At 35.1% G+C, this 27,532-nt stretch overlaps 1 protein-coding gene, 1 non-coding gene and 1 pseudogene across 7 annotated transcripts in view; 2 read left to right on the top strand and 1 right to left on the bottom strand.

Moving 5' to 3' along the window:
• RALGAPA1 (Ral GTPase activating protein catalytic subunit alpha 1) overlaps positions 1 to 27,532 on the top strand; it is a 263,713-nt gene that overhangs the window by 15,711 nt on the left and 220,470 nt on the right. The window lies entirely within an intron of this gene.
• LOC132668468 (small ubiquitin-related modifier 2 pseudogene) lies at positions 3,349 to 7,513 on the top strand (annotated as a pseudogene).
• Positions 11,778 to 11,922, bottom strand: LOC132670684 (U12 minor spliceosomal RNA). Its single transcript, XR_009606890.2, has one exon. It is a non-coding gene; the product is annotated as a U12 minor spliceosomal RNA (small nuclear RNA).

Raw genomic sequence — 27,532 nt, 5'->3', positions numbered from 1 at the left:
TTTTTAAGTAATCTCTACACCCTACATGGGGCTCAAACCCACAACCCCGAGATCAAGAATCACATGCTTCATTGACTGAGCCAGCCAGGTGCCCCTTGCTTGCATTACTTTTGATAAGTCTGCTATCATCCTTACTCTGCAAGTAACATCATTTTTTTTCCTAGCTGTTTTTAAGATCTTCCTCTGTTTTTGAGCAGTTGTACTGTGGTGTAGTTTTCTTAGTATTTCTTGGCTTTTGGGGTTCATTGAGCTTCTTAGCTTGCTTGAGTTTACGTTTTCAGTAATTTTGATCATGTTTTCCTACTTCTTCTTCCCCTCCTTTTTTGGAATTTCATTTATTAGTATATGAGAGAGTATTAATATTAGATTAGTATATTGGGAAAGTATTAGTAGTATATTAGAAGGTCTCTTGGCTTGAAAAGAACGGACATTCTTTTCATGTTGGGGGGATTCTTTTTTCTCTGTTTTTTATCTTGGATACTTCCTATTGTTGTCTTCAAGTTCACTAGTATTCAGCTTTATGCAGTCTGCCATTAATCTTATTTAATTTTCATCTCAGATGTAGTTTTTATTTAGTTCATTTTGGGTATAGAATTATATCATTTGCATGTCTTTTTTTAACTTCTTGAACACATGGAATACAATTAAAGTAACTTGACATACTTCTGTGCTCATTCTAACCTTTGTCACTTCTGGGTCAGTTTTAATCAATTGATTATTTTCCTTATCCTGGGGTTTTTTTCCTGCTTCTTTCTCTGCTACCAATCTTGGGATAGGTGATATTGTGAATTTGGCCTTCTTAGCTTTTGGGTATTTTTGTATTCCTATAAATTCTTAAGCTCTATTCTGGGATGCAATTAAATTACTTGAAAACAGTTTGAGCATTTCAAGTCTTGTTTTTATGATTTCTTGATGGATCTATCTGGGACTAATTATTACTTTTATGAGGCAACATTTTTCCAAGTATTCTGCTCAATGAATGCCCTGCAAATAGTGAGGTGTTTTTTTTGTTTGTTTGTTTTTTGGTTTTTTTTTTTTTTTTTTTTTTTTTCTTTTAGTTCAGCTCTTGGAAACAGGTGCTATTCTCAGTCTTATGTGAGCATCTGTTACTGTTCTCTCAAATTCTTTCACATAGTTCTTTCTCTTAGGAAGTTTCCTTAATGATCATAAGGAAGGGGACTTTACCCAGTATACTGAGTTCTCACTGTGTGTGTCTCTTTCTTCTTTGGTGCTTTGCCTGTGAATTCTAATTATCTTCGTTTCCCTAGACTGTCAGCTGATAATCTCAATTTATGGATTCCACTGGCTCTGCCTAATTCCCTTTCTTCATTACTGTGGCCTTGAAACTCTTAAGTCAGTAAGCTGGAGCAGTCCCAACATACCTGTTGGTGTGCCATCTGTCAGGAATGACTTTCTTTACCTGATGTCCATACTTCCTTGAAAAAAACAACCCCACAAAAAACCCTAACATAAGTTTATAAGGCATTATACATCAGATGTTGATAATAAGAGGTTCTCTGAAATGAATGAGACTGAAAATTGGCTTTATACAAAGCAACTTGCTCCCCATTTTTTACTTTTTTGCATTTAGAGAAGAAATTTACTATCAATTGATGACTGAAAAACACTTGTCTTTCTCCAGTCTGGATATATTAATGTTTTCCCAAGGAAAATTAGATTAAAATATTCTAAATCAGAAACATAAAGAATATTCGGTAGGCATAAATGGTAATGTATAAGGACAGAAACAAGTACCATATGTTCATTAATTAAATAAGTTAAAAATGGTACAGATGAACTTTGAACTGATATGAGTGAAAATGTGTCATTGTAGGAGTCCTTGTGAATTGTAAACTGCTTATAAGAATAAATTGATTTGATAATTGAATATATTTTTAAGGGTTCGATATGCAAAGTTAGTAATTCTATATATATGACATTAGACTCTTTTTTATTCTTTAATTTGTATGTAGTCTTTAGTTTATATTCTTTGAGTCTTACTGATTTGAAAAATTAATTTGACCTAATTGAAATACTTTATCTTTGTGTATTTAGGAAGAAGTGATTTACTGAGCAGATTATTTACATAAATGTTACTGATTAATTTGCTTACTAAAATAAACTGTTTCAAATACTGTGAACTGCCTCTGCATTAACATTTACTTTTTATTAAAAATTTTATTGCATCTAAATAATTTTACATGGCTTATAGGCCTTCATAAAACGTGGAATAGAATGCTCAGTGATAAAAAAGATAACTAAATAGCCACTACTTAAAGAAAGGAAACATTATCAGATTCTAGAAATGAGGTGATTAAAGATCTCAGGCATTGAATTTGGTTCTTAGGTTTCCTGGTGGCTAAAGTGAAAAGAGAAACATGTTGGGTTAAGTTTTCAGTGTCTTAAAAAAGAAAACGTACTTTTTTAAAAAAAAATTTTTTTTTCTTGCATCTAAATTCAGTCACAGCTTATGTGTATATGTATGTGTGTTCATATATTATCTAACGTCTTTTCCTCTAGAAGGATCCTGTGATAGAAATAGATCTTGGAGAAAATAGGAAATAGGCATAAGTATGTTTGTTAGATCTATTCTTTCTAATTTCACATGTCTATATAATCTGAATGAGTTTTTAATGTATTTCTGTAAATGGCATCATTCTTCAAGTTACTAAAACATGAAATTGATTTTTGACAATGTGGTAGAAAAATAAATGGATGTAAGGGTAGCCCACAGACACCTCAAAGTCTTAAGTGTCCCTACCTACATATATGTATCTTTGTCTACCACAGTGTCTTCTTTAATTCTTGTTATCCCTCTCTGTTACTTTACATTTCAGCAATATTGAATGAGAAATCACTTTCTGTGATACCTGTACCTTTGTTAATGATATTTGTTGTATTATATCTTCCCACCAATCACTCTTAACACCTGAAGGCTTCTGCTTTTCCTTTAAGGCTCATAGCTTTGGTGAAGACGTCCCCATCGGATGGGCATAGGAACTTTTCCTACACTGTGCTATTTACTTCTAGTAATTTAGTTAATTTATTACAGTGTATTCATTTGTATGACTATCTCTTAACCTTCCTGAGGGCAGAGGTATGTCTTTTCATCTTCATGTCTCTGGATATAGTATAATGTCTGGCATATAACAGGTGCTCAGTAAACATTATGTAGTTCAAGAATGAATATGTTAGGTATGAGAACAAAGTTGCTTTTTTGTGAACAATTTTCTTTCAATTGATGGTGGTAAAAAAAACATTTTAAGTCAATGTCCTGATTAGAAAGAGACTTTGGTTTTTCCCCATTGATGGGGAAAAATTGAGAGCTTTCCCCCTAAGGTCGGGAACATGAAAGAGATGTTCACTCTTACCGCTGTTCAACATAGTACTGGAAGTCCTAGCCTCAGCAATCAGATGTCAAAGAGAAATAAAAGACATACAAATTGGCAAGGGAGAAGTCAAACTTTCACTCTTCGCAGATGACATGATACTCTACATGGAAAACCTGAAAGACTCCACCTAAAAACTGCTAGAACTGATATGTGAATTCAAGAAAGTCTCAGGATGTAAAATCAACATTCATAAATTGGTTGCATTTCTATACACCAATAATGAAGCAGAAGGGAAATCAAGGAATCGATCCCACTTACATTTGCACCAAACACCATAAGATACCTAGGCATAAAACTAACCAAAGAGGTAAAAGATCTGTAAGCTGAAAATTATAGAAAGCTTATGAAAGAAATTGAAGAAGGCACAAAGAAATGTAAAAATGTTCCATGCTCATGGATTGGAAGAACAGATATTGTTAAAATGTCTATACTACCCATGGTGCCTGGATGGCTCCGTTGGTTAAGTGTCTGATTTCGGGTTGGGTCATGATCTTGTGGTTCATGGGTTCGAGCCCCATGTTGGGCTTTGTGCTGACAGCTCAGAGCCTGGAGCCTGCTTCAGATTCTTTGTCTCCCTCTCTCTCTGCCCCTCCCTTGTTCATGCTCTCTCAAAAATAAACATTAAAAAAAATGTCTATACTACCCAAAGCAATCTACACATTCAATGCAATCCCTATCAAAATACACTAGCATTCTTCAAGAACTAGAACAAATAATCCTAAAATTTGTTGGAACCAGAAAAGACCTCGAATAGCCAAAGTAATGTTGAAAAAAAAAACAAAAAACAAACCGAAGCTGGAGGCATAACAATTCCAGACTTCAACCTGTATTACAAGGCTGTAATCATCAAGACAGTTTATGGTACTGGCACAAAAACAGACACACAGATCAATGGAACAGAATAGAGAACCCAGAAATGGACCCACAAATGTATGGCTAACTGATCTTCAACAAAGTAGGAATGAGTATCCATGGAAAAAAGACAGTCCCTTCACCAAATGGTGCTGGACAGTGACATGCAGAAGAATGAACCTGGACCACTTTTTTACACCATACACAGAATTAATTCAAATGGATGAAAGACCTAAATGTAAGACAGGAAACCATCAAAATACTAGAGGAAAAAACAGGCAATAACCTCTTTGACCACAGCTGCGGCAACTTCTTACTAGACGTGTATCCAGAGGCAAGGGAAATAAAAACGAAAATGAGCTATTGGGACTTCATCAAGATACGAAGCTTCTGTATAGCCAAGGAAACAATCCATAAAACTAAAAGGCAACTGACTGAATTGGAGAAGCTATTTGCAAATAACATATCAGATAAAAGGTTAGTATCCAAAATCTAAGAAGAACGTACCAAATTCAATACCCAAAAAACAATCCAGTGAATAAATGGGCAGGAGATGTGAACAGACACTTTTCCAAAGAAGACATCCAGGTGGCTAACAGACACATGAAAAGATGCTCATCAGATCATCATAGAAATACAAATCAAAACCACAATGAGATACTACCTCACACCTGACAGAATGGCTAAAATTAACAACTCAGGAAACAACAGATGTTGGTGAGGGTGTGGAGAAAGGGGAACCTTTTTGCACTATTGGTGGGAATGCAAACTGGTGGCAGCTACTCTGGAGAACAGTATGGAAGTTCCTCAAAAAATTAAAAACAGCTACCCTATGACCCAGCAATTGTCCTACTAGGTATTTATCTGAAGGACACAAAAATGATGATTTGAAGGGGCACATGCACCCCTATGTTTATAGCAGCATTGTCAACAATAGCCAAATTGTGGAAAGAGCCAGAATGTCCATTGACTGATGAATGGATAAAGATGTTGTATATATGTTTATATACATATATATACAAAGGAGTACTACTTGGTGATCAAAAAGAATGAAATCTTGCCATTTGCAACAAGGTAGGTGGAAGTAGAATGTATTCTGCTAAGTGAAATGTCAGGGAAAGGCAAATATATGATTTCACTCATGTGGAATTTAAGAAGCAAGACAGATGAACATAGAAGGGAAGGAAAAAGCAGGCAGAAAAAAAAGGTAAGCAAACCATAAGAGACTCTTAAACACAGAGAACAAACTCAGGGTTGCTGGAGGGGAAGGAGAAGGGGGATGGGCTAAATGGGGCATTGAGGAAGGCACTCGCACTGGGTGTTATTTGTAAGTGATGAATCACTGGATTCTACTCCTGAAGACAATATTACACCGTATGCTAACTAACTTGATTTTAAATAAGTAAATTAAAACACACACACACACAAATGACAACCTGCAAAAAAAGAAGGAAAGAAAAAAGACCTTGGGTTGTCTTTAGTACCTGTGCAGAGAAATTGGTTCAGAACCTAAAGTCTGTATAATGTAAAAAATAAAAACAAAAACAGCACTTTAACTGAAAAATGTTTATGGCATTATGGCAGAAGTTACCAGATAATCTTCCCTCATTATTGAAAGAAATCTTCATGACTCTTATATAACATCTAATTTTTAGAAAACTTCTATCTGATAGCCCAACAATAACCACCCACATTTAATAGAATACACTGATCTGTAGATACCAGAGAGAAGATGAGTGAATGTAACGCAGAACATCAAGTTTGTGGCCCTAATCCGTCATCGCAGCCATAGGAGACGAATACAGATTTCTTAGTGTCTTGACCTTTTGCTCTTCCTTATGAATTTGGGAATCAGTTTGTTAAATCCCTAAATAATGTTTGGTAGGACTTTTTTTTATTGTATGGACTTGAATCTGTAGGTTTAATTTAGAAGAGGTTAACATTGGTAGGGTGTCAATTCTTCCTATTACAAGGAGACTCCATTTATTTAGCCTCTTTATAAAGACTTGCACATCTTTTTTATAATTAAGAACAGTTACATTAAAAAAAGAGGTTAAATTTTAAAAGGAGGACTTCTGTTACAGAAGGATCTCATATGACCACTTCATTAAATGGTGGTTTAGATAAAGATCAAGAAGAAAGAATGCTCATCTGCATAAAAAGTGATAAGTAGATCACTACTTTATAACAGAATTAATTAAAAATAGTTGGAATTCTTCATAAAATGGAAAGTAGTAAGGAAACCTATTTTATATTGGGATAGGAAAGCCCACTTTCAAAACTTACACCAGAATTAAAAATTGTCACAGAAATGATTAATAAATTTACCTGTTTATAACATTTTGTATTTCTAACAGTAAAACCTTTCATTAACAGAGTTAAAAGATAAACACCAAACTATGAAAATACTTGCAGCATGTTTAAGAGAGCTAATTTCTTAATTTATGGACTGTAAAATGTTTATGAAATTTGGAAAAGATTGTGATGTGTGTTATCGAGATATGTTACAAACAGACCTTCTTGGCGTGCCTGCTCCCTCCTCCACTCCTGCCTCCTCCTTCTGCTGCTCTCCTGGTGATGCTTGTGTGCTGGTTCCCTGAGGTACCAGGTGTCTCTCTTGTGAAGCAGCAGCGAAGGAGACTCTGGTGTTTACTGTGGCTGATGAAAAGCCCAAGGAAGGAGTAAAGACTGAGGACAACTATCATATTAATTTGAAGGTGACAGGGCAGGATGGTTCTATGATGCAGTTTAAGAGACATAAACCACTTAGTAAACTAATGAAAGCCTATTGTGAATGGCAGGGTTTGTCAGTAAGGCAGATTAGATTCTGATTTGATGGGCAGCCAGTCAATGAACCAGACAAGCCTGCACAGTTGGAAATGGAGGATGAAGGTACAATTGATGTGTTCCAGCAGCAGACAGCAGGCATCTACTAAAAAGAGAACTGGCTACCTTACTCCAGAACTCTGTTCCTCCAGACCACGACATTCTCAGGAAACCGCAATTTGGTTCTACCACATCCTGACTACCACAGTATAGTTTTCTCTGTTCTTTCATTTTGTATGTGTATGTGCATGAGTATATTGTATTTTTTAAATTAAATGGCCAATGGTATGTTTTGATTGACATCAAATGAAGATGGGATGGGGAAAAATGCTGGTTCTGTGAAAATACCCCCTCCATTAGTGGTATGTTCATTCAGCTCTTATCTTTATATTCCAGTAAGTTATTTTTCTCTCAATGTTTAATAAAAAAAGAACAGCATAAAAATCCTTGCATACTTTATTCGAATGGCGAATTCTCATGTTTTTCTTTTATAACTATATGAAGCTGTTACATATAGGGCAATCTGTCTTTACATAGGGATAAATTACTCTAAATGAATCCTAGATAGTTTTCCCTTCAAGTCAAGCTTTTCTTTCTTTCTTTCTTTCTTTCTTTCTTTCTTTCTTTCTTTCTTTCTTGTGTTCATTTTTGAGAGAAAGAGAGAAGCAAAGTGTGAGGAGGAGCAGAGAGAGAGGGAGACAAAATTGAAGCAGGCTCCAGGCTCTGAGCCATCAGCACAGAGCCCAATGCAGGGCTTGAATTCACAAACCATGATCATGACCTGAGCTGAAGTCAGACACTTAGTCGACTGAGCCACCCAGGCACCTTGAGTTTTGTTTTCTAAATAAACTTCTGTTTATTTAGAAGGGGTGCGTAGGTGGCTCAGTTGGTTGAGCATCTGACTCTTGATTTTGGCTCAGGTCAAAATCTCATGGTTGGTGAGATGAGCCCTGAGTTGGGCTCTGAGCTGACAGTGCAGAGCCTGCTTGGGATTCTCTCTCTCCCTATCTCTGTGCCCCCACCTTGCTGCTACACATGCACTCTCTAAAAATAAATAAACATTAAAAAAATTGTTTTTTTTAAAAAAGACCCTCATAATATTGCTGGTGGAATGTAAATTAGGTGGCATTTTGACTGTAAAGTATCAAAATTTTAAAAATGTACATATATGGGGCTCCTGGCTGGCTCAGCCAGTAGAACGTGCAACTCTTGATCTTGGGGTTGTGAGTTTAAGCCCCACGTTGGGTGCACAGCCTACGTGAAATGAAAGAAGAGGGAAATGGAAATGGAATGACACATGCATGTACATTGAAGCCAGCATTTTCATTTCTTAGAATTCTAAGAAGTGGTTACATGTGTAGGATCCACTGCAGTGTTTAGTGAAAAATTTCATTATTTGGAGATTAATTTTCGATTTTAGGTATAATACTACAGTTGAGTGTTAGGAGTCTCAGGAAGCGTTAGGATTCTAATAATAAATAAGTTGACTTTTTCACATGAACGCAAAGTATATTTCAGATATGTTTCTGTCACTTCACTATCTTTGAGAAGTTTTTTAAGGAGTGAACATTTTTATAGAAGCAGCTGTCATATTGGTAATGATAACTCGTATTTTTGACCACTTATATGTGGCAGGCCTTGGACAAAGCATTTCACATGTGTTACCTGACTTAATTCTTGTAACAGACTAGTGTGAGAGATAGTAATTAATCCCTAGAAACTTGAGTATTAAAAATCTAGTAAGTAGGGGGATATAGTGGAGAAAGTCAGAATATCCAGGTTCTGATCTCACCTATATTATTCACCTATTATTTTTGTAGATACTTTACATATCTTATAAAATTAAAATAATAACACTTCATGTATTATTGGAAGATTACATGAAAAAATGGATTTGAAGCACAAAATTTATGGGAAGAATTTAAAACATTATTTGAATTTTGATTGGAATGTTAAAAGTGATAAAATTAAAGATATTATGACCTATTCAAACTCAGTAAGAATTTGTTCTTGAGAAATAGAATACAAAACCCTGAATGATCTTTTTTTTAATTTTTATTTTAATTTTAATTAGTTAAGATACAGCGTCATGTTAGTTTCAGGTATACAATATAGTCATTCACCAATTTTAAACAATACCAGTGCTCATCATGAGATGTGCATTCCTTGATCCCCATCACCTGTTTAACCCATCTACCCACCTACCTCTCCTCTGATAACCATAAGTTTGTTCTCTGTAGTGAAGAGTCTGTTTCTTCGTTTGTCTTTTATGTTCTTTGTTCATTTGTTTCTTAAATTCTACATATGAACGAAATCATAATGGTATTTGACTTTTTCTGACTGACTTATTTTGCTTAACATTCTACTTTTGAGCTCCATCCGTGTTGCAAATGGCCAAATGATAATGGTTTAGATTCTGTATTTTCAGTCTCTAAACTACTAAAAAGGGATAAATTAGAAAATTATTTAAAAGTTACATTTTGGGGAAACAGGATTTGAATGAAAGGAAATTCATTGTTGGTATTTTATTTCAGTTAAACACAAGGAAATCCTTAAATTGTGTTACCTAGCAACAGTACTCTTTCCTTCCCCACCCAAAACTATTTTGAAGTAAAATTGCTAGTAAAAGGTACATTTATGTTACCAAAAATATGTTGTCATTGAGTTCTTTTAAACCAGAAGGTTCAAAGTTCCCAATCACCTTTCCTTTTCCATCAGTTGTCTTTGGAGCCTTATAAAGGCAAGTTGATTGTTACAAGAAGCTGCTGCTCATAAACATGCCGTTTACTGTAAGATATCTTTAAGGAAAATAATTATGCCTCTGTGCTGTAACTTATTTCTTTAAAACTCTTTTGGGGGGGCGCCTGGGTGGCGCAGTCGGTTAAGCGTCCGACTTCAGCCAGGTCACGATCTCGCGGTCCGTGAGTTCGAGCCCCGCGTCAGGCTCTGGGCTGATGGCTCAGAGCCTGGAGCCTGTTTCCGATTCTGTGTCTCCCTCTCTCTCTGCCCCTCCCCCGTTCATGCTCTGTCTCTCTCTGTCCCAAAAATAAATAAAAAACGTTGAAAAAAAATTAAAAAAAAAAAACAACTCTTTTGGGGCACCTGGGTGGCTCAGTCAGTTAAGCATCCGACTTTGGCTCAGGTCATGATCTCACAGTCTGTGGGTTTGAGCCCTGCATCGGGTTCGATCTCATGGACTGTGAGTTTGAGCCCTGTGTCAGGCTCTGTGCTGCTAGCTCAGAGCCTGGATCCTACTTCAGATTCTATATCTCCCTCTCCTTCTGCCCCTCCTCTGCTCACTCTCTCTCTCAAAAATAAATAAACATTAAAAAAAATTAAAACTCCTTTGAAGATGATGGATTTGAGCAACCATTTGAATAAATATATAGTGCTTTGCTAGATTTCAGGCACCTGCAAAGGAATAAAGAGGTTGATGGCACAATAAAAGAATCATGTCAAATATGAAAGGAGTATAAAAGAGAAAGATGGTAGGAATTTGTAATAGCATTTACTTTCCTTTATTCATTGTAATACATTTTTCAAACATGCTTATGTTTACTTTCAGTATGCAAAAGGATGCCTTTGAGTGTAGGGAAGTGAGAAATTATTTTCTATTTGAGAGGTCTAGAACTGGATCCAGAATGATAGTAGCAATGTATTTTGATTGCTCTTCTATTTCTGACCACTCAACTAAAAGAAAGAGAGAGACATTATTTTATATAATAGCAGTATACTAAGAGCTAGCTAGTGTTTGATCCTGTAAAAGTGAAGGTAATGCATTTGTTCACAGTAAACATCAGTAATTGGTGATAGAACAGTTTGTGTTTCTAGACTTAGAAAAGAAGTACTTTTTTTCAGCACTTTTTAAATTCTCTTTTTCATATTCTTTTTCAGACTAGCCTAGAAGTTCTAGCTTTCAGATTCATTTAGCCAGATAATGTTGAGCAGATCTCACAAATTGGGATGTCAAGGAGTTGAATATAAGACTAACTAAAAGGAATAGATTATCAAAATAAGAAAGAAACATAAATCTACATCTTTTAGCATTCTCTCCCCATGTCTCCTTACCCTCTTCCCCTGGCAACCATTAATCTACTTTCCATCTCTATGAATCTGACTACTCTAGATGTTTTGTATAAATGGAATCATAAAATACGTGGTCTTTTGTGTTTGGCTTCCTTCATTTAACATAATGTTTTCAAGGTTTATCCATGTTTTAGTATTTAAGAGTACTTCATTCCTTTTTATGGCTGAATAGTAATTCAGTTGTAGGGATATACCACATTTTGTTCATCAGTTGGTGACATTTGGGTTGTTTCCACTTTTTGACTATGAGGAATAATTATGTACAAACATTTATATGGTTTTGTTTTTAATTTTTGGTATATACTATTCCAGGAGTTGAATTGCTGGGTCATACAGTAATTCTGTATTTAACTTTTTGAGGAACTGCCAGACCATTTCCAAAGCAGCTGTATCATTTATATTCCATCACCAGTGTACAGACATTTCCCTGCATGCTTGTCAATGGTTGTTATTATCCATCTTTCTGAGTATAGCCATTGTAATGGATGGGAAGTGGTGTCTCATCGTGGTTGTTTTGTTTTTGTTTTTTTCCTTGGAGGCCGATCCAGTTTTTTATGGGAAACAAGCATTTCTTCAGTCTTATCTTCATACCACTCTGCTCTTTCAGTGTTAAGTGGGGCACGGGCAGATGGCGATTCCAAGGCATCTTGCAAAGTAGACAAGTCACCTTAGGGGCAAACTTTACCCATTCAAAAATTTGTCTCACATTAGCAGTCAGAATTTGGGTGTCACCTTGAATCATTGTTTTCCTTACTCATTAAGGCATTCATTGTGGTTTTGATATACATTTCCATGATGGCTAATGATGTTGAGCATCTTTGCATGTGTTTATTGGCCATTTGTGTATCTTGTTTGGAGAAACGTCTATTCAAATCCTTTGCCTAATTTTAATTGAATTATGTTTCATTCTATAGTTGAGTTCTGGGAGTTACATATTCTGGATAGTAAGCCGTTATAAAATGTTTAATATGTAAGTATTTTCAGAAATCTGTAGATTGTCTTAATTTCTCTATAGTATTCTTTGAGGCAAAAAAAGTTGTGAGTTTTGATGAAGTCCAGTTTATTTTTTCCCTTGTTGGTTGTGCTGTTGGTGTCATAAGTAAGAAATAATTGACTAGTTCAAGATCATGTTTCTTTTAAGAGTTTTATAATTTTTGTTTTACATTTAGGCTTTTGGTCCATTCTGAGTTAATTTTGTGTATGGTATGAGATAGTGATTCCACCTCATTCTTTTAAAAAAAATTTTTTTTTAATGATTATTTTTTTTTTTTATTTTTTTTTTAACGTTTATTTTTGAGACAGAGAGAGACAGAGCATGAACGGGGGAGGGTCAGAGAGAGGGAGACACAGAATCTGAAACAGTCTCTAGGCTCTGAACTGTCAGCACAGAGCCCGACGCGGGGCTTGAACTCACAGACCGCGAGATCATGACCTGAGCCAGTCAGCTGCTCAGGCTGACTGAGCCACCCAGGTGCCCCTTTAATGATTATTTCTGAGACAGAGACAGAGCATGAGTCGGGGAGGGGCAGAGAGAGAGGGAGACACAGAATCCGAAGCAGGTTCCAGGCTCTGAGCTGTCAGCACAGAGCCCAACGCGGGGCTCGAACTCACAAACCGTGAGATTATGACCTGAGCCGAAGTCAGTTGCTCAACCGACTGAGCCACCCAGGCACTCCATCCACCTCATTCTTTGGCACATATTTTTATCCCAGTTGAGTTGTCTTAATACCTGCGTTGAAAATCATTTGACCATTAGTGTAAGAGCTTATTTCTGGACTCTTAATTCTGTTGTATTCATCTCTATATCTATTGTCCCAATACCACACTGTTTTGATTACTGTAACTTTGTAGTAAGTTTAGAAATTTGAAAGCATCTCGTCTTTTTATTCTTTTTTTTTCTTTTTTTAAAAGCGAGGTATAATTGACCTATAACATTACATTAGTTTGAAGTATACAACATAATGGTTCAGTATTTGTATATATTGTGAAATGATCATCACAATGGGTCCAGTTAACATTCATCACCATATATGTGATTACAGACATTTTTTTTTTCTTCTGGTGAGCACTTTTGAGATCTACTCTTTTAGCAACTTTCAAATATACAATATGGTATTATTAGGAATAGTCACCATGCTATACATTACATCCCCGTGATGTATTTATTTTACAACTGGAAATTTGTAGCTTTTGATGTTCTTTTTCAGGATTGTTTTGATTATTCTGGGTTCGTTGTATTTTCCTATGGATTTTAGGATAAGGGTTTTTTTTTTTTAATGTTTATTTTTGAGAGAGAGAGAGAGAGACTGAGTGTGAATTCGAAAGGGACAGAGTGAGAGGGAGACACAAAATCCGAAGCAGCCTCCAAGCTCTGAGCTGTCAACACAGAGCCCCATGCAGGGCTAGAACTCATGAACCACGAGATTATGACCTGAGCTGAAGTCGGACACTCAGTTGACTGAGCCACCCAGGCACCCCTAGGATTAGTTTGTTAATTTCTGCAAAAAGCCACTTAACGATTTTGATAGAGGTTGCATCGAATCTTTAGATATATTTGAGAGAGTATTTCTATCTTAACAGTATTACTTCTTTGTCTATGACCAAGTAATGTTTTTCAGTTTGTTTAGGTCTTTATGATCTCTCAGCAATATTTCATAGTTTTAGTGTACAAATTTTACATTTATTCACAAATATTTTATTCTTTTCATGCTATTGTAAATGGCATTGTTTTTTTATTTTCATTTGTGGATTATTCATTGCTAGTGGATGGAAATTCAGTTGATTTGTGTATTCATTTTGTATTCTGCAACCTAGTTGAACTTGTTTTTTAGCTCTTACAGTTGTGTGTGTGTGTGAGAGAGTAAATTCCTCAGGACTTTTTTTAAATATCCAAGATCATGTTATTTGTGAATAGAGATTAAGTGCTTCTTTTTTATAATATGCATGGCTTTTATTTCTTTTTCAGGTCTAATTTCTTTGGTTAGCACTCTCAGTTTTGTTGTGATATGTCAGTTTTATGTGATATGGGTTTCTTTGAGTTTATTCCCCTTGGATTTTATTGAGTTTCTTGAATATGCACACAAATGTTTTTAGTCAAATTCAGGAAGTTTTCAGCTGTTATTTCTTGAAATAATAATGATTTGTTTCTTTTTTCTCTGCTCTGGGTCTCCTATTATACGCGCATTGGCATGTTTGATGGTGAGCCACAAGGCTCTGAGGCTCTGTTCATTTTTCTTCATTATTTTTTCATACTCTTCCTCAGACTGGATAATCAACTAACCTGTCTTTGGCTTAGCTAACTTTTTATTTTGACGATTCAGATGTTTTTCATTTTGTCTCTCTCCCTTTTTTTTCTTCATTTGTTTTGTTTTTTAAATTCCAAATGAGTGAAATCATAAGATATTTGTCTTTTTCTGACTGGTTTATTTCACTTAGCATTATATTGTCTAGATCTATCTGTTGTTGCGAATGACAAGATTTCATTTTTTATGGCTGAATGATATTCCATTGTGTGTATATGGTGTGTATATATATATGTGTGTGTGTGTGTTGTGTGTGTACATATATGTACACATATATGTGCATACATATACACACACACACCCCACATCTTCTTTATCCATTCATCTATTGATGGACACTTGGGCTTCTTCCATAGTTTGGCTATTGTAAATAATACTGCATAAACATAGGGGTGCATGTATCCCTTTGAATTAGTGTTTTTGTTCTTTTTGGGTAAATACCCAGTAGTGTGATAACTGGATCATAGGGTAGTTCTATTTTTTTAATTTTTTGAGCAACCTCCATACTGTATTTCGCAGAGGCTGCATCAGTTTGCATTCCCACCAACAGTGCACAAGGTTCCTTTTTCTCCACATACTTGCCAACACTTACTGTTTAAGTTTTTGATTTTAGCCATTCACACAGGCATGAGGTGATATCGCCTTGTTTTGATTTGCATTTCCCTGATGATAAGTGATGTTGAGCATCTTTGCATGTGACTAAGGGCTATCTGTATGTCTTTGGAGAAATATCAGTTCCTATCTTTTGCCAGTTTTTCAACTGGGTTATTTGTTTTTTTGGTGTTGAGTTGTATAGCTTCTTCATACATTTTGGACACTAACCATTTATTGAATATGCCATTTGCAAATATCTTCTTCCATTCAATAGGTTGTCTTTGAGTTTTGTTGATTGTTTTCTTTGCTGTTCAGAAGGGTTTTTTTTTTTTTTTTTTTTGATGTAGTCCAAATAGTTTATTTTTGCTTTAGTTTCCCTTGCCTCAGGAGACACATCTAGAAAGATGTTGCTATGACCAATGTCAGAGACATTACTGCCTGTGCCTCTTCAAGGATTTTTATACTTTCAGGTCTCATATTTAGATTCTTAATCCATTTTGAGTTTGTTTTTGTATATGGTGTAATAAAGTAGTCCAGTTTCATTCTTTTGCAAGTAGCTGTCCAGTTTTCCCAACACCATTTGTTGAAAAGACTTTTTCCTATTGCATATTCTTTTCTCTTTATCGAAGGATAATTGACCATATAATTCTGGGTTTATTTTTGGGCTTTATATTCTGTTTCTTTGATCTGTGTGTCTTTTTTTTTTTTTTTTCTTTTTTTGCTAGTACCATACTCTTTTGGTCCCTACAGGTTTGTAATATAACTCGAAGTTTGGAATTGTGATACCTCCAGTTTTTTGTTTTTTTTTTTTCTTTTCAAGATTTCTTTGACTATTCAGGGTCTTTTGTGGTTCCATACAAGTTTTAGGATTGTTTGTTCTAGTTCTGTGAAAAATGCTGTTGGCATTTTGATAGGGAATGCGTGAAATATGTAGATTACTTTGAGTAGTATAGACATTTTAACAATATTTATTCTTCCAACCTATGATTATGGTATGTCTTTCTGTTTCTTTGTGTTATCTTCAATCTCTTTCCTCAGTGTTTTATAGTTTTCGGAGTACAGGTCTTTAACCTCTTTGGTTACACTTTTTCCTAGGTATCATCTTATTCTTGGTGCAGTGTAAATGGGATTGTTTTCTTAATTTTTCTGCTACTTCATTATTAGTTAATGGAAATGCAGTGGATTTCTGTATATTGATTTTATATTCTGTGACCTTACTGAATTCATATATCAATTCCAGTAGGTTATTTGTGGAGTCTTTAGGGTGTCATATATGTAGTATCATGTTTTCTGCAAGTAGTGAAAGTTTTACTTTTTCCTTATCAATTTGGATGCCTTTTATTTCTTTTTGTTGTCTGATTTCTGTGGCTAGGATTTCCAGTACTGTGTTGAATAAAAGTGGTTAGTGCAGACATCCTTGTCTTCTTCCTGACCTTAGGGAGAAAGCTCTTAGTTTTCCCCCATAGAGTATGATGTTAGCTGTGCGTTTTTCATATAAGGACTTTATTATGTTGAGGTTCCCTCTAAACTTGCTTTGTTGTTTTTTTTTTTTCCATGAATGGATGTTGCACTTTGTCAAATGCTTTTTTGTGTCTATTGAAATGACATATAGTTTTTATCCTTATTGATATGGTGTATCATGTTGATTGATTTAAAAATATTGAGCATCCTTGCATCCCAGGAAAAAAATCCCACTTGATCGTGGTGAATGATTTTTTTTTAATGCATTGTGTATTTGCTGTGCTTATTTAAATTCTTTAGACATGGTTTCCTTTGTTATTTTAATCATACTTAAATAGTTGGTGGCATCTATTAAATCTAATTTTTGTGCTTCTGCAGGGAGAGTTTCTGTTAACTTTAATTTGTCCTTTATATGGCACATACTTTGTTTTTTTGTGTGTCTTGCAATTTTTGTTGATATCTTGATATTTATTTACTTAAAAAATTTTTAACGTTTATTCATTTTTGAGAGACAGAGAGAGAGCATGAGCGGGGAAGGGGCAGAGAGAAGGAGACACAAAATCCGAAGCAGGCTCCAAGCTCTGAGCTGTCAGCACAGAGCCGGGTACGGGGCTCTAACTCACAAACTGTGAGATCCTCAAAGTCAGACATAATCGACTGAGCCACTCAGGTGCCTTGATATCTTGATATTTTAAATAACGTAGCAACTCTGGCAACCAGTTTCTGCTTCCTTCCCAGGGGTTGTTGTTATTTCTGTTTGTTTGTTGTTGCTGTGAGTTTCTGTAATGACTTTACTGAACTAACTCTCTGCAGTCTGTTTTTTCCTTCTACATGACCAGAACTTTGCTTGTTTATCTTCATGGTCTGCTAATGATTGAATAGAGACTTCATATAAGCCTGGATCAGTAAGTCTTCTAGTCTTTGCCAAAGGGTTCTGTGTGTGTATCGGGGACACGATCAGTATTAACCAGACAGTTTACAATTCTGTTTTAGTTTTCACATCCTTCTTGTGTAGAATCTGAAGGTCAGCCAGAGATGAAAACCTAGGTCTTTTTCTAGTCTTTCCAGAGCATGCTTGCAGCCTTATGCATACAGATGGCCTTGTGTATTCCCATTAAATTGTCTGAGATTTTCAACGTTCCCTGTGGATAGTTCATTCCCTAGCTTTTCTTTTTAAGGTTTTTGTTTTCAGGTGTGTGTGTGTGTGTGTGTGTGTGTGTGTGTGTGTGTGTGTGTGCGCGCGCACCTGGTTTTTATTTATTATTATCTTTTTTTATTGGTTAGCTTGTTATTTGCCTCATCAGTGATTACTGCCTCAGGCTGCTGTGTTATTAAACAGTTGCCACTGATTGTTTTCAACAGATGTTCCCAGGGAAGAGGCTGTTGGATTGTGTGGACTCTGAGTTAAGTCAAATAAGGACAGTTTTTGCAAGTGGGATTGTCCAGGGAAAAGCTAGATAAGTCAAATACTGATAATTGTCTTAAGTTGAGGGTTTGAAAAGGCTCCTGTCCTGTTCTGACTCCTCCAGGGACTGATTAGGGTATTGGTTCTTGACTGTGATTGTGGGCTATTGCTTTTCAAGGCTGTTATGGAGGGGGGGAGAGAAGGATGGGAATAGGATAAGTTTGAGATGCTGCTAAGCTCACTGTTCTTATTAAGATTTATCCATTATCCTTGAACAAATGTTCCTGGTTGTTAATAATCCTCTGGTTAATTTCTAGGTTTCTAAAAATGTTAATTTTTTACTGTTTTTGGTTTTCATTGCTTTTATGGAGAAGATTTTTGAATTGCCTTCTTCCACCAACTCAATGATATTACTTCTAACCTGCTTTTAACTTTTTAATTTCTATACTTTTAATTTTTATTTCTTATTGAAATATACTTGACATGCAATATTATTACTAGTTTAGGGTGTTCAACATAGTGTTTTGACAATTACATGTGTTATAAAATGCTCACCATGATCGGTATAATTATCATCTGTCACTGTACAAAGTTATCACAATGTTACTGACTATATTCCCTGTACTGTACTTTTCATCCTAGTGACTTATTTATTTTATGACTGGAAGTTTATACTTCTTTATCCCCTTCACCTATTTTTGCCCATTGCTCCCATTTCCCTCCCCTTTGCCAACCACCAGTTCTCTGTATTTGATAGTCTATTTCTGTTTGTTTGTTTAAAATAGAAGTTCTTATTAACATTTTTCCATTTCATAAAAATGTTTTTTTAATGAATATTTTTAGTGGTTATCTATTTAATTGTATGGATGTAAATTTATTTTGTGACATTATTTACTGTGTAGTGGGTAATAGACAAGGTAGTGAGTAGTTCAGAATGAAAAAAAAAATAGTGCTAGTATGTCATCTGAATGAGCCTGGGATTTATCTTGTTTGCATTGGAAAGCCCTGGAAGCAGATCAATGATACAGTTAAATTATTCTGGTAGTAATATTTGGAGGATGGATAAAAAGGCGAGAATGGCGTGAGAGCTAGTAGATAAGAGACTAATAAAATTCAGGCAAGAGACCACAAGGTATGAAACTAAATGATGGGGGGTGGTGGGCAGTAGGGAACGGAGAGAAAGAAATGTATTGCAGAAGTATTTAGGAAGGTAAACTTGGCAAGGAAATGAATTATTTGTTGAGGGATGGGGTGGGGTGGGGTGGGATGGTGGACAGAACCCAAAAGAGAGGGGAATGAGTCTGAAAGTGAATGCCAGCCTTCAGAGATAGGTGGTACTACCAACTTCTCTTTGAAGGCTGAAATTCATTTCAAACTCATTCAAAAGCTAGAGAAGGTGAAGGAAGGTGGATTCATTTGGGGGGCAAGTTGAGTGAGAGGTATCTGTGGAAGATGTATTTGGATAGGTAGTGTATAAGACTCATACTCAAGAGAGGGTGTGAAATAGCAGCTATGGCTTTGAGAGGTATTTTTGTATGTAGATAGAGTTCAAGTTGCAGTATTTAATGAAGGTGGAAGAGGACATATTCCTCATAGACCTCAACATTTAAAGGGAGGGTACAGAGGAAGAGAAGTTCATAATGGAGATGGAAAAAGAGGAAAAAAGAAAATGGAATGCTCACCCCCTTTACTGAGCACATCAAAGTTTTAATTAATCAGTGTTGCTAACATTTTCCCAATGATTTTTCTTACACTTTTCCTTTAGCACTCAGTGTTCTATTTAGCCATAAATTTTAATATCACAGCCATTTACCTGTCTTGCAAAGTGGCATGGAATAAGACATAGAGTTTTACCTTACACTTAGACCAACTTGGTTTTGTTTTGGCTTTCTTGAATCTTTTTAGTTTAGTTTTTATCTTTTATAAACTAAGTGAAGAGTAAAATGAAGCTAATAGGACTTATCCTTTAAAGTTTAAAGGATAAAAGTTTAAAGTTTCTATGAGAATTCAGAAAACTGAAAGAAAAGTGTTTAGCTCAATCCTTAGAAAACAGTAATGCTCAATAAATATTATCTTCTTTACTCCCCATCTTCACAAATGTATCAGAATTCTTTTCCTTCTTTGCTATATGTTATGAGGAAAGCAACTTGTACCGATTTACATGAATAGTGTTTAACTGCTTACACTAGGTGTTGGAATGCTTTGCTTGCACAAATGAATTTAATGAGTGAAATTTTAGGTATTGTGATGAAGTTAGGGAGGATATAATTAGCCAATGTAAGGAGAGATACTTTAGGGCAGTGTGCATATGAGTGGACTAAATCCTCTTAATTCTTGGTATCTTTTATTATTTACCAGTTCTGAAACTTCAGATAATCCACCTCAGCCTCTGTGTAACTTTCTTTTTTTTTTTTTTTTAAATTTTTTTTAATGTTTATTTTTGAGAGAGAGAGAGAGAGAGAGAGAGAGAGAGAGAGAACACGAGTGGGGGAGGGCCAGAGAGAGACGGAGACAGAATCTGAAGCAGGCTCCATCCAGGCTCTGAGCTGTCAGCACAGAGCCTGACGTGGGGCTCAAACTCACGAACCATGAGATCATGACCTAAGCCGAAGTTGGACACTTAACCGACTGAGCCACCCAGGCGCCCCTTCTGTGTAGCTTTCAAATAATTCTTGAAAAATACCATTCTTTCAGAATCAGTTTGATTTAAAATGGCCAGAGTGTTGTCTTATGCTGTGGACTACTGCCTGAAGTGTGCCTATTCTAGTGTTGTTGATTCAGGACACAGCTGATTTGGAGCCATTTAGTAGTTTAGTGTGACCTTGGAAAGTTGCCTGTCTTCTTCCAGGCTTAGTTTTCTTATGAAATGGAGATAATAAACTTATTTCAAAAACAATTTGTGGAGTAAGATTGCATATAGGTAACTGTCAAAGTGTTGTTCATGCAAATGTAAAACATTAAACATAAGTGGTTATAACTTTTTCTTTTGTTTTATACTCACAGTTACCTTACAGTATAATATTTAATAAAACACAAAATTGACTTTGCTCTTAAATTAGGCATTGTATCTTTGTGTAAACTAGATTCTTTTTTTTCACTCTCTCATTTTCTCTGTGTTTATTGTGGAATCCTTGGAGGCAGGAGAATAATTTTTATTGTATTACTTTATAGAGTTGAATGAGACTTAGAAATAATTACTTTGGGATCACGGTCACTTACTAATGCTTCTTTTAGTGTTTGTCTTCCTTTTTATTTCTGGGAGTTGTTATCTTGGTATCAGTTGTAACCATAATCACATGTCAGGAGCTTTTCTGCAGTTACTTTGAAACATCAGTTTGATAAGGAGATAAACTACATATCTTAAAACGATTTTGCTTGCTTTGAAATTTTAATAGGTTTTTAGTGTGGTTTCCAGCAGGACTTTTGTTTTTTGTATTACTTCTTTTCATAGTGAAGGAATAATGAATAATATATGTTTGAAAGATAAAAACAAACATCTTAAACATTTGTACAAGAGAAGATCCCTAGATTTATCTTCATGAATTTAATCACCCAGGACAATTATCAGTAGGGAAATTAACTTGCCTGCCTTCTACATTGTTAAATACAGGAATGAGCTTGCCATTTTTATTCATTTTATTATTGGTTCATGATATAAAAATGAAAATCAATTTTAATCATTATTTTCTGGGAGTCAGTATTTCTATTGATTCTGGGAATCATAATTCTTATGATTAGTGTAGGGTCATTAGACTACATTTGTGAAAGCATTAAGAAATGGTCATTTTGGGGTTTTATTTTCATTGCTTTAAATTCATAAATGTATTACACGTGCTTTCAGAGATTGTTAAATTTTTATCTTGTGGAGTATACGTTCACATGTGCAGCAGGCTTCTGTGGACACAGATGGTCAGAAGTTTAGGTATTAAAATATTCTAGAATCATGGCATTTCCTAGAATATTACTTACTCCATTTTTGGAGCTCCATTCTCTCTCCCTTCACTTCAGAAAACATAATGGAATGAAAATGAGTGGAAATTGTCTTGAATCTATATAATTAAATTTTTTTTAATTAAATTTTTTTTTCAGTTTATTTATTTATTTTGTGAGAGAGAGAGTGTGAGTGGGGTAGGGGCAGAGAGAGAGGGGAGAGAGAATCCCAGGCACTGTCAGCACAGAGCCTGATGCAGGACTCAAACTCACAAATATATTGAGATCATGACCTGAGCGGAAATCAAGAGTCAGACACTTAACCAATGCAGTTACCTAGGCACCCCAATTAGTTAATTTTAAAAATAGGTTTATTGAGGCATAACTGATATATAGCAAATTGTGTATATACATACTAAAAAAAAATTGTTTCATCTTTATTTATTTTTGAGAGAGAGACAGAGACAGAGTGCAGTCAGTGGAGGAACAGAGAGAGAGGGAGACACAGAATTCAAAGCAGGCTCCAGGCTCTGAGCTGTCAGCACAGAGCCCAGTGTGGGGCTTGAACCCACAAACCGTGAGATCATCATCTGAGCTGAAATCAGTCACTTAACCAGCTGAGCCACCCAAGCGCCCCACAAATTGCACGTATTTTAAGTGTACAATTTTTATTTCTTGTGGGCAATATATAGTTGGATTTTGCTTTTTTAAAAATCCAGGCTGACAGTCTTTGCCATTTTGGGTCAATCATTTTTATTTAGTGTGATTATTGATATAGCTAGATTAACATCTGTTATCTATTCTTTATCACAATTGATCACTGTTTCTCTTTTTCTGTCTTCATTTAGATCAGTTAAGTATTTTTTTGTGATTTTATATTCTCTCCACTATGGGTATTACCAGTAACTTTTCTGTTTTATTTTAGTAGTTGCTTTAGTGTTTATAGTATCCATCTTTAACGCATTGAAGTCTGCCTTCAGGTGTGAATACATTACTTCTTAATTAAGAATGTTAGAATAGTGGACTTTCATTTTTCTCTTTCCTACCTTTATATTTTTATTTTCATGGATTTTATTTTTACATATGTTATAAACCCCCCAATGCATTGTTACTATTTTTGTTTGAACAGTTGTCTTTGGATAAGTTTGGAAAAATGAGAAACAAGCTTGGGCATTTACCTTGTTGTTACTTTTTTCAGGTCCATATTTCTGTCTGATAATATTTCTTTCTTTTTTTTAATTTTATTTTTTTAATTTACATCTGAATTAGTTAGCATATAGCGCAACAATGATTTCAGGAGTAGACTCCTTTATGCCCCTTGCCCATTTAGCCCATCCCCTCTCCCATAACCCCTCCAGTAACCCTCTGTTTGTTCTCCATATTTAAGATCTCTTATATTTTGTCCCCCTCCCTGTTTTTATTTTATTTTTGCTTCCCTTCCCTTATGTTCATCTGTTCTGTGTCTTAAAGTCTTCATATGAGTGAAGTCATATGATATTTGTCTTTCTCTGACTAATTTCGCTTAGCATAATACCCTCTAGTTCCATCCATGTAGTTGCATGATAATATTTCTTTCTGCCTGAAAGACTTTCTTTAGCATTTCTATTAGTATTTGGACCTGCGGCTGATGAATTCTTTCAGCTTTTGTATGTCTGAAATGTCTTTATTTTGCCTTTTAAAAAATTAATTATTTTTTAATTTACATCCAAGTTAGTTAGCATATGGTACAACAATAATTTCAGGAGTAGATTCCTTAATGCCCCTTACCCATTTAGCCCATCCCCTCTCCCACAACCCCTCCAGCAACCCTCTGTTTGTTCTCTATATTTAAGAGTCTCTTATGTTTTGTCCCCCTCCCTGTTTTTATATTTTTGCTTCCCTTCCCTTGTGTTCATCTGTTCTGTGTCTTAAAGTCCTCATATGAGTGGATTCATATGATATTTGTCTTTCTGCAACTAATTTCACTTAGCATAATACCCTTAAGTTCCATCCATGTAGTTGCAAATGGCAAGATTTCATTTTTTTTGATTGCTGAGTAATAATACTCCATTGTATGTGTGTGTGTGTGTGGGTACATATATATATATATATATATATATATATATATATATATATATCCACGTATTTAAGAGTATTTAAGAGTGTGTGGATACGTATCCACACACACACACTCCCCCCCCCCCCCCCCCCCCACCACATCTTCTTTATCCATTTATCTATCAATAGATATTTGGGCTCTTTACATACTTTGGCTGTTGTTGATAGTGCTGCTGTAAACATTGCGGTGCATGTATCCCTTTGAAACAGCATACCTGTATCCCTTGAATAAACACCTAGTAGTTATTTTGCCTTTGTTTTTGAAAGATATTTTTACTGGATATAGAATTCAGCTGGACAGTTTTTTTTCTTCATTACTTTAAAGATATATATTGTTTTTATTTGCATTATTTCTGATGAAAAATATGTCGTTTTTATTTTAGTTACTGTGTACCATGTTTTTTTTTTCTTCTAGTTGCTTTTTAATATATTCTTTTTCTCACTGTTTTGAGCAATTTAATTATTATGTGCCTTGATGATTTTTTTTTCATGTTTCTTGTTTTTGGAGTTTGTTGAGCTTCATGCATATGTGGATTTGTGATTTGCATCAGGCTTGAAAATTTTCAGCCATTATTTCTCCAAATATTTTTCTGCCCCTCTTCCCTGGAATTTCAATTACTTTTATGTTAGGCCACTTGAAACTGATGTCTCACAGTTCACTAATGTGGTTTTCAATTTTTTGGATTACCTTTTCTCTGTGTTTATTTTGGATAGTTTCTAATGCTGTGGCTTAATTCTACCTAGTTTACACCATATACATGGTAATTTTTATCTATAGAAGTTTGATTTGAATGCTTCTTTTTTTATATCCCCATCCTCAACTTTTTGGATGTATGGAATACAGTTAGAGTAACTATTTTAATGCCCATTTCTGCCATTCTAGCAGCTGTTAAAATCTAGTTTAAATTTGATTTAATGATTCTCTTCATTATGAATTAGGTTTTCTTGCTTTGCATGCCTGGTAATCATCAATTATAGATAAGACATTGTGAATTTTACCTTGTTGGGTCCTGGATATTTTGTATACCTAATATTTTCTTGAGCTCTTTTCCTGTTTTGGGACTCAGCTATTTACTTGGAAACAGTTTGATTCTTGTGTATCTTGTTTTTATGATATATTGGGTGGCTTTGAAGTAGTGTCAGTCTAGGGTTAATTGCTCTATGAAACATGAGTTTTTCTAGTCTAGTTTTTGGGAATAGGCACTCTTTTTGGCCTGTGTGAGTGCCTGGGTCTTATAGCTTTATTCTTTTCTAGCACATCCCTCCTTTTATATGGGGATTAGTTTTCATTATTAATGTTTATTTATTTATTTTTTTTCAACGTTTTTTATTTTATTTTTGGGACAGAGAGACAGAGCATGAACGGGGGAGGGGCAGAGAGAGAGGGAGACACAGAATCGGAAACAGGCTCGAGGCTCCGAGCCATCAGCCCAGAGCCTGACGCGGGGATCGAGCTCACGGACCGCGAGATCGTGACCTGGCTGAAGTCGGACGCTTAACCGACTGAGCCACCCAGGCGCCCCTCATTATTAATGTTTAAAAGTTATTACCTCTTGGTTAGAGAGCATAGTTACTCTTAGTACTTTGTGCTTAGTGCTATGTTACTCTTAGTACTTTTTAAATTTAGTTTGTGTCCTTATTTAGTTTTTGTAAATATCTCACTTTTGCATGAAAAGATTTAATCTATGTTAGATTTAGGGTTTTATTTGTAAAGTACTAATTGTGCTGTTCTTAACTTCTGAATACTTACTAGTCTTTTCTCTGTTAAATAGGAAATGGTTGTATAAAATCTACCACGCAATTAGTAGGTTTTTTTCTCCTTAGAAATTTGTTGGTCTTTGCTTTTTATATTTTGAAACCGTTAATGCAAATTTGGAATTAAAAGCTTCCTGGTACAGCCTTTTTTCAAAATACAGTGATCCTCTTTAATTGTAGTAATTCTTGCCTTAATATTTACTTTGACTCTTACCAAGGAATCAACATTGGTATTTTGGTCAGTGTCTAAATGATGTATTTTTATTTCATTCCTTTAATCATTTTGGGTTAAATTTTTTTTCTCAATAAATACCTTGTAGCTTAATTTTTGTGGTTGTTTTAAAATGCAGTGTGATTATAACTGTGTCTTAGTTGAAGCATTTAATTTATTAACTTTTTTTGGTAAATACTGTATTTATATTTCTACCATTTCATTCATCTTTTTGGGGTGCTTTTCTATACTCATTTCTTTTACCATAAGTTTTTCTATATTTTTCTCCTAATGGTTAAACGTTTTACATTCTGTTATTATTCTTAGTGGTAACTCAAAACATTTTAGTAGCATACTAATATTAAATTATAGAGTTCATCAGTATTTCTGTCATCCTCTTAACAAAGTAAGATCTTAAAATAGTCTCTCTAGCATTTTTGTTGCATCTTTGACATTGTCTACTTTTTTACTTTCTTCTAATTAGTAACCTTTTGCATTAGTAGCTTTTTTAACATTAGTATCCATTTAGATTTACCCATACATTTTGCAGTTTCTTTGTTCATTTTTGCTTTTTGCTTTTCACTCTCCAATGTTTATTTCTCTTTCAGAATATATCTCTTGTATTTCTTTGAGTTTGAATGAGGGTTTTTTTAAAAATTTTTTTTCTTACATTTATTCATTTTTGAGAGAGAGAGAGAGACAGAGCACAAGCAGGGGAGGGGGAGAGAGAGAGGGAGACACAGAATCTGAAGCAGGCTCCAGCCTCCCAGCTATCAGCACAGAGCCTGATGCGGGGCTCAAACTTATAAACCGCAAGATCATGACCTGAGTTGAAGTCAGATGCACAACCAACTGAGCCACCCAGGCACCCCTGAGTGATGGTTTTTGAGTGTTAAACTGTAAGGATGTTAGAAAATGCCTTTTCTTCATTTACATGTTCAGGTTGTTAATAGTTTTCTTTTTTAAAAAATGTGTTCATTTATTTTGAGGGAGAGAGTATGGCGGGGGGAGGGGGGCGAGAGAGGGAATCCCAAGCAGGCTCCACATTGTCAACATGGAGCCCTATGCCAGGCTCAAATTCATGAACTGTGAGATTGTGACCTATGCTGAGATCAACAGTGGGGTGCTTAACCGACTGAGCCATCCAGGCGTCCCTCGTGTTGATGTTATTTGAAGTACTTTAGCTGAGTATAGGACTTTAGATTGGCAATTATTTTCCCTTAGTTCTTTCAGTATAAAGTTGCACTGTCTTCCTGCCTCTATTAGGTTAATGAGAAGTGTACTGTTAGTTTTGATATTACTATGTAGGTAACTTTTGTTGGTTTTCATATTTTCATTTTGTTTTTGGTGTTAGGATGTGTCCATGTGTAGATTTGTGTTTATCCTGCTTGGGATTCAGTATGTCATTTTTCGTCTTAAGATTTACTTACATATTTCACCAATTTTAAATCATTCTCAGGTATATATATTTTTAATATTGTTTACATTTTTTCTTCCTTCCTGGAACTTTTAAGGTAGTTTGTTATCCTTATCTTTATATTTTCCATCTTACTATTCTCTGCGTTACATTCTGAGGAAAGCTTCAGTTCTGTCTTCTAATTTATTTTATTTTCCTCCCTTT

Source organism: Panthera onca, chromosome B3 (genome assembly GCF_046562875.1).
Source record: "Panthera onca isolate mPanOnc1 chromosome B3, mPanOnc1 haplotype 2, whole genome shotgun sequence".
NCBI classification, from domain to species: domain Eukaryota; kingdom Metazoa; phylum Chordata; class Mammalia; order Carnivora; family Felidae; genus Panthera; species Panthera onca.
Note: the sequence above shows the minus strand (reverse complement) of the source record. Positions and strands in the feature narration are given on the sequence as shown.